Source organism: Dermacentor variabilis, chromosome 1, assembly GCF_050947875.1.
Source record: "Dermacentor variabilis isolate Ectoservices chromosome 1, ASM5094787v1, whole genome shotgun sequence".
Lineage (NCBI taxonomy): Eukaryota > Metazoa > Arthropoda > Arachnida > Ixodida > Ixodidae > Dermacentor > Dermacentor variabilis.
The window spans coordinates 20,756,962-20,773,461 of NC_134568.1; the positions used below are offsets into that span (position 1 = coordinate 20,756,962).

General features: G+C 49.6%; 5 non-coding genes across 5 annotated transcripts; all 5 read right to left on the reverse strand.

Moving 5' to 3' along the window:
- Positions 1–1,641: 1,641 nt before the first annotated feature.
- Positions 1,642–1,723, reverse strand: TRNAS-AGA (transfer RNA serine (anticodon AGA)). Its single transcript has one exon. It is a non-coding gene; the product is annotated as a tRNA-Ser (tRNA).
- Positions 1,724–8,027: 6,304 nt separating this feature from the next.
- TRNAS-AGA (transfer RNA serine (anticodon AGA)) lies at positions 8,028–8,109 on the reverse strand. The gene has a single exon. It is a non-coding gene; the product is annotated as a tRNA-Ser (tRNA).
- A 203-nt stretch (positions 8,110–8,312) lies between these two features.
- TRNAS-AGA (transfer RNA serine (anticodon AGA)) lies at positions 8,313–8,394 on the reverse strand. Its single transcript has one exon. It is a non-coding gene; the product is annotated as a tRNA-Ser (tRNA).
- Positions 8,395–15,500: 7,106 nt separating this feature from the next.
- On the reverse strand, positions 15,501–15,582 carry TRNAS-AGA (transfer RNA serine (anticodon AGA)). The gene has a single exon. It is a non-coding gene; the product is annotated as a tRNA-Ser (tRNA).
- A 203-nt stretch (positions 15,583–15,785) lies between these two features.
- Positions 15,786–15,867, reverse strand: TRNAS-AGA (transfer RNA serine (anticodon AGA)). The gene has a single exon. It is a non-coding gene; the product is annotated as a tRNA-Ser (tRNA).
- Between the last annotated feature and the right edge of the window lie 633 nt (positions 15,868–16,500).

Genomic DNA, 16,500 nt, shown 5'->3' on the forward strand with positions numbered 1-16,500 from the left:
GCCGGTGGTACTAGCACGCGGGAAGCCTCATCAACGTCAGCCTCATCCATTAACAGGTCAGCCACGTCCTCTCGGAGCGCAGGTCCTGCGACGGATGCGTAAGTCTTAACACATTCCGTATCCTGGTGGCCGTAGCGACGGCATACTGCACATTTCGGGACGCGGCAGTCACGTCGGACATGTCCGGTGTTTCGGCACTTCAGGCAAAGGGGTGCTCTGCCCGGTACCACAACTAGGGTCTGCTCACCAGCTACACGAAGTTGATGGGGCAGGTCTTCTACGGTCATACCCGTCTTCAGAACCAGGGACACCGCCCGTGTCGACGATGCTTTATCTTGAACTCCTTGAACACGCCACTTTTCATGGAAAACGTCCGTGACCTTTCCGAACGGGAACAGGGCTGTCCGTATATCCTCGTCCGACACGTTATGAAGCATCCAATGCAACTTCAGCCGCACGGCCTGATTGGCAGGATCAACGACAATGCACCGATGTTCATTCACCTTGAGGTTCTTGGCGCTTGAAAGCTTTTTCACGCCTTCGTCGCTCTTGAAAGTAACCGCCCAAACGTGGCTCATCTGATACGCCCCTAGGGCGATGACATCAGCAAGTAGGCCTAAGCTAGCCAACGCATCTCGGAAATGTTCCACACGATACGGCCTGGCACGCACATCCGCATGCAGAAAAACTGTATTTAAAACTATCCGACCTGTCGGCAATTGAGGCAGCAAAACTTGGTATTCCGGGTCTTCTGAGGCAAAACTCCTGGTACCGCGGCCCTGCTGGGCCGCTGAAGCCGCTCCTACGGAGCTCATGATCGGCACGTCCGCTCGCTAGCGCGGCAGAAGCCGCGCTCGGCCACGACTGCAACTTGCACAAAGGCGCTCTAAAAGGCCATTATTAGGTATAAATTCAGTTGCAAGACGCTCGTCTGTTTCTTAGGTTCGTTGAGGTCGGGCATGTGCCCCCGCTTCAATTTTACGCGAAGAGACGTGGAAACTAATTATTCTACAGTTGCTTCCTCTGCAAGAATGCGCACGAAGCCACACAGGCTTCCAAAAAAGGTATGCACGCAGTCGACAGGATTCGAACCTGTGCGGGGAGACCCCAATTGATTTCTAGTCTATCGCCTTAACCGCTCGGCCACGACTGCAACTTGCACAAAGGCGCTCTAAAAGGCCATTATTAGGTATAAATTCAGTTGCAAGACGCTCGTCTGCTTCTTAGGTTCGTTGAGGTCGGGCACGTGCCCCCGCTTCAATTTTACGCGAAGAGACGTGGAAACTAATTATTCTACAGTTGCTTCCTCTGCAAGAATGCGCACGAAGCCACACAGGCTTCCAAAAAAGGTATGCACGCAGTCGACAGGATTCGAACCTGTGCGGGGAGACCCCAATTGATTTCTAGTCTATCGCCTTAACCGCTCGGCCACGACTGCAGCTTACAACAAGGTGCTCTAAAAGGCCATTATTAGGTATAAATTCAGTTGCAAGACGCTCGTCTGTTTCTTAGGTTCGTTGAGGTCGGGCACGTGCCCCCGCTTCAATTTTACGCGAAGAGACGTGGAAACTAATTATTCTACAGTTGCTTCCTCTGCAAGAATGCGCACGAAGCCGCACAGGCTTGCAAAAAAGGCATGCACGCAGTCGGCAGGATTCGAACCTGTGCGGGGAGACCCCAATAGATTTCTAGTCTATCGCCTTAACCGCTCGGCCACGACTGCTTTTTTTTTTTCTTTATTGCCTGCTTAGACATTAACACACAAAAAAAAACAAATCCATATACACAGTGCACCCACATCACATCAGGTGGGATGGTCGCTAAAATTTCTTGAGGCACACCAGCTCATCAAGGATGCTAACCCAGTCTGGGGTTTCGCTTTGTGCACGATACACTTCTCGTAATAGTGACATACTTTCAATGAAGTTCTCTCGCGCAGAGCACACATTCACATCAAGATGACGTACAGCCATTCTTGTTTTCCACAAACTGTGGAGACCCAGCAACATGAACATGTCGAACGGTGGCCCGTCATCGCTTTCAACTGGAAGGAACCGAATTCCATAGGGGTTTATGGGGAGTTCTTTTTTAAGAGTGCGCTGCAAGATGTCCCAGTGAAAGACAGCGTCCCAACACTCAATGAAGGCGTGTTCAATTGTTTCAGGCTTTTTACACAGCCGGCAATCGGTAGTCCAGTGTACGAATATTCCTTTCTGTTCTAGCCATACTTTAACGGGGAGGGTGTTCGTGTGTAGGTGGAAAAAGAAAGTTTTCGCAGCAGGTCTTACAGGCATCCTTTTGACTCGTTTCAGCACATCTTTTCCTGGGCCTCCACAGTAAACACTCCTATACAGTGGGATAGGTAACATACTGTCAACTAAATCTGCGTACAGTTTCTTTCTTCTCACTGAGCACAAGTACTCCAGCGAAAAACGTGCGCAGAGTATTCTAAAAGATGCAACGACTTCACGATAGTACCCAGTCGCTCTAGTGATAGCACTAGATGTGGACACAACAAATTCAGGCAGTTCTGTTGCCATTTTCGCCTGAATGACCGTACGGAGGAAAACATTTCTTTCATCTCGCAGGAAGATGAACCGCGATACGATCTGCCTAATGAACAAGTGTGAGAGCCCATGGCCCCCATTTCGAACTGTGCGAAAGAGATTTGTTCGACTGGATCGCTCCCAAGTGGAGTTCCAGATGAAGGTAGCAAACACTCGATGCATTTTTTGAACGTTTACACGGGACATGAACATTACTTGCAGTATGTACCAAACTTTGGCAATTAAAAATATATTGCAAGCTGAAGCACGTGCAAACACTGACAATCCCCGGCCCTGCCATCCTTTTATCTTTTCTTTCATTGATTCTATTTGGCCGGTCCACAACTGTGTCGAGTCCCGATAGTGCTCAAGGGGCACTCCTAGATACAGTGGAGGCACTGTAGTCCACTGCATACCGGCGAATTTTGTGGGTGTCGCGTCCCAGCTTCCATGCCATATCCCAACACTTTTTTCGAAGTTTATCTGGGCACCAGTGTACCTACAAAAGGATCTTACAAGGCGGACAGCCTCGACCACGCTTTCCCTGTCTTCACAAAAGACGGCGACGTCATCTGCATAAGCTAGCATTTTAACTTCTGCGGCGTGCAGCCTAAAACCACGAATGTTTTCATTCCGTATGACTGCCATACAAAAGGGTTCGAGGTACAGGGCAAAAAGCAAGGGAGACAAGGGACAGCCTTGCCGTACAGACGAGCGGAGTGGCACCCGCGAACTAAGACACTTATTAACTATAAGCTGCATGTAACAGTCTTCATAAGCCATTTTAACGCCATCTACAATGACGCTCCCAACATTACAGTACTGCAGTATAGCGAAAAGCACCTCATGTGACACCCGGTCGAACGCCTTCGCAAGGTCTAGCTGCAACATGGCCACCCGACCCCCAATGGCATCGCAACATTCAAGCACATTCCTTGCAATGTGGGTGTTCGTGAAAATGGTGCGGCCTTTAATGCCACACGTCTGGTGTGGCCCTACAAGCTGCTGAATCACGCTTTGAAATCGTCGAGCCAGTACTTTCATAAATATTTTGTAATCTGTGTTGGTCAGACTTATCGGTCTGTATGAACTTACTGAAAGGAGCTTTTCCCGTTCATCGGTTTTCGGAATTAATACTATGTGCGAAGTCTGGAATGAGGGTGGTACTTTTTTAAATTCATACGCCTCTGAGAGTAGTCGGTGCAATATACACGCAAACTCCTGACTGAATGCCTTGTAAAAAGCGGCGCCTAGGCCGTCCGGCCCTGGCGATTTGCCTGATGGCAGTTCTTCTATCGCCCTTTCAATCTCGGACACAGCTATTGGTCTCTCAAGACTTTCTCTAACGTCGTCATCCAACCTTGGCATCTCGCTCATGAATTCACTCTCGAAGGCCAGTCCAGAAGGAGTCACATTGCCGAACAATTCGCGATAGTGTTCCACAAAAGCTTTCTCAATCGACGAAGCGTCTGACGTCACCTCGTTTTGAAGACGTATCTGTTGGATCTCATTTCTTGACGCGTGACGCTTTTCATCGCTCATTGCCCGTTTGTTTGGTATCTCACCCATCCATAGGCGTTCGCTTCTAGCGCGTATAACTGCTGCTTTGTATCGCTCGGCGTCGATAACTTCAAGCTCGTGTCTTACTTTCTTTACGTTTTCAGCTAATAGATCGTGACCCGCATTTTGTGCGCTTGACAGATATTCTAGCTGTCTTTGCAGCTCTCTTTGTTTCTGTAATTTATCGTGCTGAAGGCTGCTTCCTCTTTCTATTGCAATGAACTTAACTTGAATCTTAAATTCCTCCCATGTGGCAGTAAAATATTCACCCTCATTTGTCATCAACTCTGTTATCTTTTCCTTAACTCTGCGCACAAATGGTTCATCATCAAGCAGCTTTTCGTTGAATTTCCACATGTTCCAGTTGAATCGTGTTCTTTTAACTTTTTCCCCAATCGAGAAGCTTACCAGGCTATGGTCCGTGAACGATTGCGGTGCGACGTTATAACTATTACAAAGGGTGATCAAGTCGTCAGAAACATACACTCTGTCCAGCCTTGCTCGGCTATTTCGCTGAATGTGCGTGTACTGCGGAATCATACCATCAGTGAGGACTAGGCCCACATCTTCTAAGTTGTGGTCTTCAATTAGTCTGCTCAAAAGGAGAGCACTTTTATCGCGAACCCTTTCCCTTTTTAGTCGGTCTTCCGGAGAACACACACAGTTAAAATCACCAAGTAATATGACAAAGCGATCACATTTTAGATATTGCTCGATACATTCAAAAAACAAAAATCGATCATTCACATTGTTTGGCGCATAAACGCATACGAGCCGCCACAAATCGTGAGAAAAAGAAAAATCTACAATAAGCAAGCGGCCAGTTTCAGAAACAGTTACACTTTCTTCAATAATACCAGCACTCTTCCGTATTAACAACGCACATCCGCCTGATGTGCCATTCGCATGGCACACGCACACATTGTAATGCGCCGTGAAAGGCGTCACCATGCGATCGGTCTGCTCTTGGGTTTCGACCTTAGTTTCTTGTAAGGCAACTACATCGAGTTCCTTCTCCATACACAAGCGGCTAAGTTGATACTGCCTCCTTCGCGCTCCAAGGCCACGGACATTTAACGTGGCAACTCTCAGTGCTCTCTCTAGTTTCACCGCCATTTATCTGCAAAAGCAAGCCGATCGCACGGTGTCGCTGAAGAACAAGCGATCCAGACACACTGTAGAAAAATTTGCATGCATAACTTTTGCACTGAAAACCGCTCGATCCACACGCGTACCTTTAGAGCGTACGCGAAGCCCGATTCCAAAAAGGACGCCATCTCTTCACGACGTTAGTCCGGGCGCCCCAGTAGGCGCCGAGTCCTACTTAGGCGGTTTTGCCGCCGGCCGTCTGTCCGGCGGGATGTTTGGCTTCGGGCGCACGGGCACACGACGACCCGCCTGCGCTTTTGGCGGCGGCTCGTCTTTGGCCCCGTTGTCAAGGTTGCCGTCCAGGCTGCCGTCCAGGTTGCCGGTCGAGTCCCTCGCTCTTTTCATAGCCACATTGCTTGCACTCGATTCTTCGACGTCCATCAAGGGAGTTGCCGGTCCGTGCTCCGTGGCGGCCTCCTCGGCAGTGGCGGATTTTGCGGCCGATTCTTCTTTGGCTCCTTCGTTGCTTGCCCTTTGCACTGCATCTTTCGGGCTCGTAGGCAGCACATTTACCACCTTCGTGGCTTTAGCAGCCGGCACATAAGGTGTTGCAACTATGTCCGCCGGTGGTACTAGCACGCGGGAAGCCTCATCAACGTCAGCCTCATCCATTAACAGGTCAGCCACGTCCTCTCGGAGCGCAGGTCCTGCGACGGATGCGTAAGTCTTAACACATTCCGTATCCTGGTGGCCGTAGCGACGGCATACTGCACATTTCGGGACGCGGCAGTCACGTCGGACATGTCCGGTGTTTCGGCACTTCAGGCAAAGGGGTGCTCTGCCCGGTACCACAACTAGGGTCTGCTCACCAGCTACACGAAGTTGATGGGGCAGGTCTTCTACGGTCATACCCGTCTTCAGAACCAGGGACACCGCCCGTGTCGACGATGCTTTATCTTGAACTCCTTGAACACGCCACTTTTCATGGAAAACGTCCGTGACCTTTCCGAACGGGAACAGGGCTGTCCGTATATCCTCGTCCGACACGTTATGAAGCATCCAATGCAACTTCAGCCGCACGGCCTGATTGGCAGGATCAACGACAATGCACCGATGTTCATTCACCTTGAGGTTCTTGGCGCTTGAAAGCTTTTTCACGCCTTCGTCGCTCTTGAAAGTAACCGCCCAAACGTGGCTCATCTGATACGCCCCTAGGGCGATGACATCAGCAAGTAGGCCTAAGCTAGCCAACGCATCTCGGAAATGTTCCACACGATACGGCCTGGCACGCACATCCGCATGCAGAAAAACTGTATTTAAAACTATCCGACCTGTCGGCAATTGAGGCAGCAAAACTTGGTATTCCGGGTCTTCTGAGGCAAAACTCCTGGTACCGCGGCCCTGCTGGGCCGCTGAAGCCGCTCCTACGGAGCTCATGATCGGCACGTCCGCTCGCTAGCGCGGCAGAAGCCGCGCTCGGCCACGACTGCAACTTGCACAAAGGCGCTCTAAAAGGCCATTATTAGGTATAAATTCAGTTGCAAGACGCTCGTCTGTTTCTTAGGTTCGTTGAGGTCGGGCATGTGCCCCCGCTTCAATTTTACGCGAAAAGACGTGGAAACTAATTATTCTACAGTTGCTTCCTCTGCAGAAATGCGCACGAAGCCACACAGGCTTCCAAAAAAGCATGCACGCAGTCGACAGGATTCGAACTTGTGCGGGGAGACCCCAATAGATTTCTAGTCTATCGCCTTAACCGCTCGGCCACGACTGCAACTTACAACAAGGTGCTCTAAAAGGCCATTATTAGGTATAAATTCAGTTGCACGACGCTCGTCTGTTTCTTAGGTTCGTTGAGGTCGGGCATGTGCCCCCGCTTCAATTTTACGCGAAGAGACGTGGAAACTAATTATTCTACAGTTGCTTCCTCTGCAAGAATGCGCACGAAGCCACACAGGCTTCCAAAAAACGTATGCACGCAGTCGACAGGATTCGAACCTGTGCGGGGAGACCCCAATAGATTTCTAGTCTATCGCCTTAACCGCTCGGCCACGAGTGCAACCTACAACAAGGTGCTCTAAAAGGCCATTATTAGGTATAAATTCAGTTGCACGACGCTCGTCTGTTTCTTAGGTTCGTTGAGGTCGGGCATGTGCCCCCGCTTCAATTTTACGCGAAGAGACGTGGAAACTAATTATTCTACAGTTGCTTCCTCTGCAAGAATGCGCACGAAGCCACACAGGCTTCCAAAAAACGTATGCACGCAGTCGACAGGATTCGAACCTGTGCGGGGAGACCCCAATTGATTTCTAGTCCATCGCCTTAACCGCTCGGCCACGACTGCAACTTACAACAAGGTGCTCTAAAAGGCCATTATTAGGTATAAATTCGGTTGCAAGACGCTCGTCTGTTTCTTAGGTTCGTTGAGGTCGGGCATGTGCCCCCGCTTCAAATTTACGCGAAGAGACGTGGAAACTAATTATTCTACAGTTGCTTCCTCTGCAAAAATGCGCACGAAGCCACACAGGCTTGCAAAAAAGGTATGCACGCAGTCGACAGGATTCGAACCTGTGCGGGGAGACCCCAATTGATTTCTAGTCCATCCCCTTAACCGCTCGGCCACGACTGCAACTTACAACAAGGTGCTCTAAAAGGCCATTATTAGGTATAAATTCAGTTGCAAGACGCTCGTCTGTTTCTTAGGTTCGTTGAGGTCGGGCATGTGCCAACGCTTCAAATTTACACGAACAGACGTGGAAACTAATTATTCTACAGTTGCTTCCTCTGCAAGAATGCGCACGAAGCCACACAGGCTTCCAAAAAACGTATGCACGCAGTCGACAGGATTCGAACCTGTGCGGGGAGACCCCAATAGATTTCTAGTCTATCGCCTTAACCGCTCGGCCACGACTGCAACTTACAACAAGGTGCTCTAAAAGGCCATTATTAGGTATGAATTCAGTTGCAAGACGCTCGTCTGTTTCTTAGGTTCGTTGAGGTCGGGCATGTGCCCCCGCTTCAAATTTACGCGACGAGACGTGGAAACTAATTATTCTACAGTTGCTTCCTCTGCAAGAATGCGCACGAAGCCAGACAGGCTTCCAAAAAACGTTTGCACGCAGTCGACAGGATTCGAACCTGTTCGGGGAGACCCCAATAGATTTCTAGTCTATCGCCTTAACCGCTCGGCCACGACTGCAACTTGCACAAAGGCGCTCTAAAAGGCCATTATTAGGTATAAATTCAGTTGCACGACGCTCGTCTGTTTCTTAGGTTCGTTGAGGTCGGGCATGTGCCCCCGCTTCAATTTTACGCGAAGAGACGTGGAAACTAATTATTCTACAGTTGCTTCCTCTGCAAGAATGCGCACGAAGCCACACAGGCTTCCAAAAAACGTATGCACGCAGTCGACAGGATTCGAACCTGTGCGGGGAGACCCCAATAGATTTCTAGTCTATCGCCTTAACCGCTCGGCCACTTTTTTTTTTTTTTTTTCTTTATTGCCAGTCCTCGACATAACACAACACAAATTCCTAAATGATATAAACAAAGACCAAAGAAGCAAAAAGGGATGAATACACAAACGGAACAAGGAACAGTAATATTTACATTCGCTGCCGTCCGCTACTGTGGCACGACGTTGTCGGATTAAAATTCCTTTAGTGCTGTAAGGGGTTCAACCCTCGACAGCCACTCAGGAACAGGCTGTTGCATCTTGATCACTTCCACATACCGTTGCATGGATTCACAAAAGTACAGACGCGCCGGTCGGGCATCCGGGTCACAATGGTAACCCGCCATTCTTGCGCGCCATAAACTGTGGAGGCCCGTAAGCATGATCAGGTCGTACGGGAAACCTTCGTCGTCATATACTGGCAGAAACCTGATTCCGTGGGGATCTATAGGTAGCTCCTTTTTTAGAGTCCTTTGTAGCACGTCCCAGAAAAAGACCCCTTCCCAACAGTGGATGAAGACGTGATCTATGCTTTCTGTTTTTTTACATATAAGGCAGTGGGTTCCCCATGGCATGTAGAACCCACGTTGTTCAAGGAAGATTTTAACAGGTACAGTACCAGTGTGTAATTTAAAAAAGAACGATTTAGTGGCTGGTTGAACTGGCATCTTCTTCACCCTTTTCAATACATCTAGGCCTGGGCCTCCACTGTGCGGGGCTCTGTACATAGGTACCAGCAAAACACTGTCACATAAATCACGATATAACTTTTTCCGTTTTACACTCCACAAATATGCACTTGAAAAACGAACACGCAAAAAGGAAACACTCTGAACTATTTCCCGAAAGAAACCACGGACTGGTCCTGGCATTATTTCCGTACCTACAACGAATTCGGGAAGTGATCTTGACAGCCTCATTTGGATCACCGTGCGCAGAAATGGGTCGTTTGTATCTCGAAAGAAGGAGAATCTATTCACCAGTTGACGCAAGAAGAGGTGCGCCAACCCCAGACCACCATCCTTCACGCGCCGGAAGAGATTATCTCGGCTACATCGCTCCCAGCTTGATGCCCACACGAATACAGCGAACACGCGGTGCAGTTTCTGCACATTAATACGAGAGCACTGTAGTACCTGCATTACGTACCAGATCTTTGTCACGAGAAACATGTTGCACGCTGTAGCTCTCGCGAATATTGACAAGTAACAGGCGTTCCATCGGTCGGCTTTTTCTTTTAGTTGTTTTGTCCGCTCCTTCCAGTACTCGCTACTGTCCTTGTAGGCATCAAGGGGTGCTCCAAGGTACTTAACTGGCGTCGTGACCCAGTTTACGTTCGAAAAGTGGTCTGGTGTAGACGCCCACCTTCCATGCCAAAACCCCAAACATTTCTGCCAGTTAACGTAGCTGTTAGTGACGTTACCAAACTTTTTGACGATATTAACAGTATTCAATACACTTTGTTTGTCCTTACAGCACACAGCCACATCGTCAGCGTATGCCAGTAGCTTCACTTCTGCTGATTGAAGACTAAACCCCTTAATACATTCATTTTCAATGATGGCCAGACATAGCGTTTCTATGTAGACACAAAACAGGAGTGGACTGAGTGGACAACCCTGGCGAACGGAGCGCTTCACGTTAATGGGGGCCCCCAACATCTGATTAATTATAAGTCTGGTATAGCAGCTCCGGTACGCCATGGTCACCCCTTCAGTGATTATGTGGCCAAAATTAACGTGTTCAAGGATGGTAAGCAATATGTCGTGAGAAACACAATCAAACGCCTTCTCCAAGTCTAGCTGGAGGATGGCTACTGCGTCGCACATGGCGTCGCAACACTCCAGCACACACTTCATTTTATGGATGTTAGTGAAAATGGTTCTTCCACGAATACCACACGTCTGGTGTGGGCCGACTACTTCCTGAATAACTGACTGGACCCGTCGTGCCAACACCTTCATCAATATTTTGTAGTCACAGTTAGTAAGCGCTATGGGTCTGTAGGAGGAAAGTTGCTTGAGCTTTTCGGTCTCTTCTGTTTTCGGTATTAGTACTGTATGGGACTGGCCAAAGGATGGTGGAAGTATTTTCAGTTCATATGCTTCATTGAAAACTGCTGTTAAGATAGGAGCTAGGTGGCTTTTGAACGATTTGAACCATGCGGCACAAAGACCGTCTGGACCTGGCGACTTCCCAGGATTCAGGTCTTCGATGGCTTTCATCACTTCATGTTCTGTTAATGGTCGTTCTAAGGTTTCTTTAACCTCACTCGACAGCTGTGGGATTCGTTGCAAAAATAATTTCTTGAAATCGTGCATGTTGACAGGCCTGAATGTAAAAAGTTCTTTGTAATGCTCAAAGAAAGCACGCCCTATATTATTGTTATCCGTTAATACCACCCCTTCATATTCGATAGCCTCAATCTGCTTACGTCTCGAGTGCTTTTTTTCTAACCCCAGTGCTCTTTTCGTTGGCGTTTCCCCGCATGATAGCCTTTCTGCTCTGGCGCGCACTAGCGCACCTCGGAAGCGATCTTCGTCGAATACCTCGAGCTTCTTCTTAACGGCGCGCATATCTTGTTGATAGGCGCCAGGTTGCATGCATTCAAGCTTCGCAAATTTTTCTAGCAATGTTGTTAAATCCTTTTCTCTGGCCTTTTGTTCATATCGCAGTACGCTACTTCTTTCGATTGCCTTCAATTTAATGCTTTGCTTCAGCAACTCCCATTCCTCACCAAATTTCGTAGGACTGTCTGTTCCAAAAGAATTCAGAGCAGCCACTACATTTTCGTTAAAAGTTTCATCCCGTAACAGCTCTGCATTCAATTTCCACAGTTCCCAGACGAACTTGTTTCGTTCTTTCTTCCTGCCCACCGTGCATTTTACCAGGCAGTGGTCAGAATATGATATGGCCGTAACTGTGTAGCACTGGCATTTTTCAACTAAATCATATGAAAGATAGATACGGTCTAAGCGTGCGTGACTTGTGCCCTGAAAGTGAGTGTAGCTTACGTCTCCGTGACCGCGAAAACATTCTGCGATATCTTCTAATTCGAATTCGTGTGTGATCTGCGCCAGGATATCACTACTTCTGTCACAAACCACGCGACGCGTAGACCTATCCTCAGCTTTCAATACGCAGTTGAAGTCGCCTACACAGGCTATCATTTTTTGCACACGTAAATGATGCTTTAAACTCAAAAAGAAATTTGCCCTCTCTTGCACAGTATTAGGCGCATAAATGCAAAGCACGCGCCATTGGACATTACAATAGCTGAAGTCACAAAAGACAAGTCGACCAGAAGTACAGGAGAAGTAACCATCTATAACAAGACCAGGGAGCTTCCTCACGAACAGCACACACCCTGCCGAAGTCCCTAAGGCGTGGCTCACTACTGTATAGTAGTTATACGTGAACCTTTGCACCATGCTCCCGGTCTCCTCCTCGCCGTCTACCTTGGTTTCTTGCACGGCTAAAACGTCGAGGTCGTGGTCCACTAGTAGTCTGTAAACCTGACTCTGTTTCCTTTTGGCGGCCAGACCTCGAACGTTTAGCGTGCCGAGGCTAAGCGACGGGTTGGTAGCCATTATTGGTGAAAACCGGAGGGGAGAAGGCCCGGAGCATGGTGCTCACCTTAACGTCTAGCTGACCGCTAGACGCCTCCGTGGCCATCCGGCGGCCGTCGCCCGGGTTCCTCTTTGGTCGGCTTCGGGGTAAGCCTACGGTCAGTCTCCAGGTTCGGCTTAGGCTTGAGGGTGGAGCGCCTTCCAGGTAGCGTCTTAGCGGGTGGTGCCTCGGAGTCACCGCCGGCCTTTCCGTCGACTTTCTCCTCGTGCTGCAGGGATCTCTTGACCGGTGCCGAGACGGATTCGACGCGGGCGCTAGCAGGGGTCGCGTTGTCGTCCGCCTCTGCCTGCGTTGCATCCGTAGCTGGCTGGTGGCTCTCATTTTCTTGCGGGGCCGTCTTCACGCTCTCGACTGTAGCTGCTGGTTCTTTGGGGGGAGGGATATTCCTTCCTCCTTCGGCTTGCTTGGTCGTCGCGCCGGTTTCTGCCGCCACTTTGCCGTTTCCAGCTCCCGTGGCCGCTTCCTCCGCCTCGGTCACGTCCATTACATGGTCTAACGTCGACGGCTCGCTCTCCGCCGAACCCGCGGCTACTGCGTATGAACGCACACAGTCCGCGTCGTTGTGTCCAAAACGCCTGCACCGCGAGCAACGGGGAACCTTGCATTCACGACGAACGTGGCCAGAGCCCCGGCAGCGCAGGCACTGCATGGGACGTCCTGGGGCTACCACCAGCGCAAGCTCGCCGGCGACGCGGATCTGGTGGGGCAGGTCGTCGACTTTCATTCCTGCCTTCAGCTGCAGCAGCACTGCTCGGGTCGTCGAGCCCTTGTCGGAAACGCCATCTACTCGCCAGCGCTCCCGGGTCACTTCCGTCACCTTGCCGAAGGAGGCCAGCGCGGTCTTGACGTCTTCGTCGTCCACCCCATGCAGAAGCCAGTGGATACGAAGCTTCACCTGTTGTTCCTTGGGGTCGATGACCAGGCAGCGACGCCCCTTCACCTGCAGCTCCTTCAGGGCCGCCACCTTTTCGGCAGCCTCGGCTGTCTTCATCGTCACCGCCCATACATGGTTTATTTGGTATGCTCCAAGGGCGACGACGCCAGAGAGCATACCAACAGCTTGAAGCGCGTCTCGAAAATCTTCTACACGAAACGGGCGAACACGAGCGTCGCCGTGCAAAAAAACTGTGTTCAAAACAATACGTCCTGTAGGTAGGCGAAGCAAAATTATTTGGTAATCTTTATCTTCTTCCGTCGAAAGCCTGTTGCCGCGGCTAACAGCCGCATATGCCGCTCCATTGGAGCCCATGATCCCGCGATCCGTTCAGCTCGGGAGCCGGAAGCAGAATGAACCGCTCGGCCACGACTGCAACTTACAACAAGGTGCTCTAAAAGGCCATTATTAGGAATAAATTCAGTTGCACGACGCTCGTCTGTTTCTTAGGTTCGTTGAGGTCGGGCATGTGCCCCCGCTTCAATTTTACGCGAAGAGACGTGGAAACTAATTATTCTACAGTTGCTTCCTCTGCAAGAATGCGCACGAAGCCACACAGGCTTCCAAAAAACGTATGCACGTAGTCGACAGGATTCGAACCTGTGCGGGGAGACCCCAATTGATTTCTAGTCCATCGCCTTAACCGCTCGGCCACGACTGCAACTTACAACAAGGTGCTCTAAAAGGCCATTATTAGGTATAAATTCAGTTGCAAGACGCTCGTCTGCTTCTTAGGTTCGTTGAGGTCGGGCATGTGCCCCCACTTCAATTTTACGCGAAGAGACGTGGAAACTACTTATTCTACAGTTGCTTCCTCTGCAAGAATGCGCACGAAGCCACACAGGCTCGCAAAAAAGGTATGCACGCAGTCGACAGGATTCGAACCTGTGCGGGGAGAGCCCAATAGATTTCTAGTCTATCGCCTTAACCGCTCGGCCACGACTGCAACTTGCACAAAGGCGCTCTAAAAGGCCATTATTAGGTATAAATTCAGTTGCAAGACGCTCGTCTGTTTCTTAGGTTCGTTGAGGTCGGGCATGTGCCCCCGCTTCAATTTTACGCGAAAAGACGTGGAAACTAATTATTCTACAGTTGCTTCCTCTGCAGAAATGCGCACGAAGCCACACAGGCTTCCAAAAAAGCATGCACGCAGTCGACAGGATTCGAACTTGTGCGGGGAGACCCCAATAGATTTCTAGTCTATCGCCTTAACCGCTCGGCCACGACTGCAACTTGCACAAATGCGCTCTAAAAGGCCATTATTAGGTATAAATTCAGTTGCAAGACGCTCGTCTGTTTCTTAGGTTCGTTGAGGTCGGGCATGTGCCCCCGCTTCAATTTTACGCGAAAAGACGTGGAAACTAATTATTCTACAGCTGCTTCCTCTGCAGAAATGCGCACGAAGCCACACAGGCTTCCAAAAAAGCATGCACGCAGTCGACAGGATTCGAACTTGTGCGGGGAGACCCCAATAGATTTCTAGTCTATCGCCTTAACCGCTCGGCCACGACTGCAACTTGCACAAATGCGCTCTAAAAGGCCATTATTAGGTATAAATTCAGTTGCAAGACGCTCGTCTGTTTCTTAGGTTAGTTGAGGTCGGGCATGTGCCCCCGCTTCAATTTTACGCGAAGAGACGTGGAAACTAATTATTCTACAGTTGCTTCCTCTGCAAGAATGCGCACGAAGCCACACAGGCTTCCAAAAAACGTATGCACGCAGTCGACAGGATTCGAACCTGTGCGGGGAGACCCCAATTGATTTCTAGTCCATCGCCTTAACCGCTCGGCCACGACTGCAACTTACAACAAGGTGCTCTAAAAGGCCATTATTAGGTATAAATTCGGTTGCAAGACGCTCGTCTGTTTCTTAGGTTCGTTGAGGTCGGGCATGTGCCCCCGCTTCAAATTTACGCGAAGAGACGTGGAAACTAATTATTCTACAGTTGCTTCCTCTGCAAAAATGCGCACGAAGCCACACAGGCTTGCAAAAAAGGTATGCACGCAGTCGACAGGATTCGAACCTGTGCGGGGAGACCCCAATTGATTTCTAGTCCATCCCCTTAACCGCTCGGCCACGACTGCAACTTACAACAAGGTGCTCTAAAAGGCCATTATTAGGTATAAATTCAGTTGCAAGACGCTCGTCTGTTTCTTAGGTTCGTTGAGGTCGGGCATGTGCCAACGCTTCAAATTTACACGAACAGACGTGGAAACTAATTATTCTACAGTTGCTTCCTCTGCAAGAATGCGCACGAAGCCACACAGGCTTCCAAAAAACGTATGCACGCAGTCGACAGGATTCGAACCTGTGCGGGGAGACCCCAATAGATTTCTAGTCTATCACCTTAACCGCTCGGCCACGACTGCAACTTACAACAAGGTGCTCTAAAAGGCCATTATTAGGTATGAATTCAGTTGCAAGACGCTCGTCTGTTTCTTAGGTTCGTTGAGGTCGGGCATGTGCCCCCGCTTCAAATTTACGCGACGAGACGTGGAAACTAATTATTCTACAGTTGCTTCCTCTGCAAGAATGCGCACGAAGCCAGACAGGCTTCCAAAAAACGTTTGCACGCAGTCGACAGGATTCGAACCTGTTCGGGGAGACCCCAATAGATTTCTAGTCTATCGCCTTAACCGCTCGGCCACGACTGCAACTTGCACAAAGGCGCTCTAAAAGGCCATTATTAGGTATAAATTCAGTTGCACGACGCTCGTCTGTTTCTTAGGTTCGTTGAGGTCGGGCATGTGCCCCCGCTTCAATTTTACGCGAAGAGACGTGGAAACTAATTATTCTACAGTTGCTTCCTCTGCAAGAATGCGCACGAAGCCACACAGGCTTCCAAAAAACGTATGCACGCAGTCGACAGGATTCGAACCTGTGCGGGGAGACCCCAATAGATTTCTAGTCTATCGCCTTAACCGCTCGGCCACTTTTTTTTTTTTTTTTCTTTATTGCCAGTCCTCGACATAACACAACACAAATTCCTAAATGATATAAACAAAGACCAAAGAAGCAAAAAGGGATGAATACACAAACGGAACAAGGAACAGTAATATTTACATTCGCTGCCGTCCGCTACTGTGGCACGACGTTGTCGGATTAAAATTCCTTTAGTGCTGTAAGGGGTTCAACCCTCGACAGCCACTCAGGAACAGGCTGTTGCATCTTGATCACTTCCACATACCGTTGCATGGATTCACAAAAGTACAGACGCGCCGGTCGGGCATCCGGGTCACAATGGTAACCCGCCATTCTTGCGCGCCATAAACTGTGGAGGCCCGTAA